General features: G+C 25.2%; 1 protein-coding gene across 9 annotated transcripts in view; it reads left to right on the top strand.

Moving 5' to 3' along the window:
• The first annotated feature begins 1,161 nt into the window (after window positions 1-1,161).
• LOC119609219 (uncharacterized protein ZK1073.1) overlaps window positions 1,162-2,514 on the top strand; it is a 76,954-nt gene continuing 75,601 nt past the window's right edge. For 2 of the 9 annotated variants that reach the window (XM_037963937.1, XM_037963935.1), the window contains exon 1: window positions 1,187-1,553. The gene's annotated coding sequence lies outside the window, so the exon portion shown is untranslated. Of the gene's footprint in view, window positions 1,602-2,514 lie in introns of all 9 variants that reach the window. The other 7 variants (XM_037963942.1, XM_037963936.1, XM_037963941.1 and 4 more) reach the window with 7 other exon arrangements.

Below are 2,514 nucleotides of genomic sequence, written 5' to 3'. Positions count from 1 at the left end.
TTTTTAGGAAAATATGTGAAAGTTAGCCTTCTTCGATGTTGCTGCGGAATGCGTTATCCACATAAAATATGACCTGAACTCTTTGCGAATGTACTATGAATTTGTATCTTAAATTTGAATTTGAAAATACCTACGAATTATTTTACTGCGTGGTTTTGACTATTTACGCAAAACGCTATGAATTTTCTGATGTTGATTTAATAATATTGGACAACAAAATGAAGTTAAAATCTGTGTATCACGTCGGAATGGAATATTTATATTTAAAATTAACTTAATTAATTTATGAAAAATTTGGAGATATTTTTAATATTTTCTAATATATAGATAATATTTTTTTTTCATGATTTTTTTCGTTCGTCTTCGCGGACCCCCTAGGATTTTGCTACGGACCACTGGGGGTCCGCGGACCCCCTTTTGGGAACCGTTGGACTAGACTATAGACTAGACTATAGACTAGACTATAGACTAGACTATATACTACACTATAGACTAGACTATAGACTAGACTATAGACTAGACTATAGACTAGACTATAGACTAGACTATAGACTAGACTAGACTAGACTAGACTAGACTATAGACTAGACTATAGACTAGACTATAGACTAGACTATAGACTAGACTATAGACTAGACTATAGACTAGACTATAGACTAGACTATAGACTAGACTATAGACTAGACTATAGACTAGACTATAGACTAGACTATAGACTAGACTATAGACTAGACTATAGACTAGACTATAGACTAGACTATAGACTAGACTATAGACTAGACTATAGACTAGACTATAGACTAGACTATAGACTAGACTATAGACTAGACTATAGACTAGACTATAGACTAGACTATAGACTAACTATAGACTAGACTATAGACTAGACTATAGACTAGACTATAGACCCCTTTAGAATCCAGTCTTTTAGTTTAAAACATTTGTTTTTATTATCGTTAACCTTGTCATATAATTTATTTAACATCCTACATTATTTAACATTGCCCTGTCTACTCAACACTGTTAACTAACTGAGTGATGTTTATTAATAACATTTTATAATTCTTCCTCTCTTTTTCACTCTCTCTCAAATGGTAGCAGTGTTGGCCTCTTCATTATTATTGTTACAGACAAAACACACAACAGAAAAAACAGCAAATATTGTTGTGACTGTAAAACGAACGAAATCACCAAAGACTCAGTGCCTTCTTAGTTGTTCTGCTACGTGCGGTGATCATTGTTGTGAATTCTTCTTTGAAACGAAGAAGTTTTATTTTTGAAAATTTTTATTTGAAAAATAAAAAAAAATCAAACAAACAAACGAGTGTTGAACAGCGTTACTGAAGTAAACAATAGCGTTAAATTTTTATATAAAAAGCAAATAAATTTTAAACAAATTTTGAGAAATTGCTAAAAAAATATTTAACTTGAAATTTAAAAAAATAAAACGTATTTAAAATAATATATAAAAACATTTGATTTATTGTGCAAATTAAATTTATTTTAAAATAAATTTTGTTTTAAAAGAAAGAAGAAAAAAATAATAGATTAAGGTCAGTGTACAAAATTAAAAAAAAAACGTATTATTTATATAAAACAAAGTAAATATTTTTTATTTTATATTATTTCTTAATACTTCATTTAAGAAAAAGAAAGTAAAAAGAAAAAATAAAATAAATTATTTTATAAAAAAAAAAATAAATAAAAATAAAAAGCCAATATTTTTTTAAATTAAAAAAAAAATAATTAAAAAAATTAACCACTAAAATAAATTTTTAAAATAGAAACAAAATTATATTTATAAAATAATTTTTAAAATTTATCGGATTTAAATTAAATAGTTAATCAAAAGTCAAACAAAAATTCAAATTCAATATTTTAATTAAAAAATTAAAAAAAAAAATTTAGTTAAAATTTGTGAAAAAATAACTGAAATTGATAATTTTTTTTTTTAAAATCAAAATTATCGACACTTTTTTTAAAAGAAAAAGATTTATGGTTATTTTTCTAAATTAAACTTATCGAGAAGTTTAATAAAAGAACAATAAAAAGTGAATGTTATCGAAATTTTATTAGAAACAATAGTTATTTCGGAAACAAAGTTATCGATAAATTTTAAAAAATATAATTATCGGAATGTAGCTATTGAAAATTTAAGCAGGTAATCGCTAATTAGATGGACAGATGGATAGAGGATAGATAGATAGATAGATAGATAGATAGATAGATAGATAGATAGATAGATAGATAGATAGATAGATAGATAGATAGATAGATAGATAGATAGATAGATAGATAGATAGATAGATAGATAGATAGATAGATAGATAGATAGATAGATAGATAGATAGATAGTTAGAAAGATAGATAGATAGATAGATAGATAGATAGATAGATAGATAGATAGATAGATAGATAGATAGATAGATAGATAGATAGATAGATAGATAGATAGATAGATAGATAGATAGATAGATAGATAGATAGATAGATAGATAGATAGATAGATAGATA

Source organism: Lucilia sericata, unplaced genomic scaffold, assembly GCF_015586225.1.
Source record: "Lucilia sericata isolate MDLA Ls3-8-SP2 unplaced genomic scaffold, ASM1558622v1 Contig000949F_arrow, whole genome shotgun sequence".
Taxonomy (NCBI): Eukaryota; Metazoa; Arthropoda; class Insecta; order Diptera; family Calliphoridae; genus Lucilia; species Lucilia sericata.
This window is presented reverse-complemented; position numbering and strand designations above follow the sequence as displayed.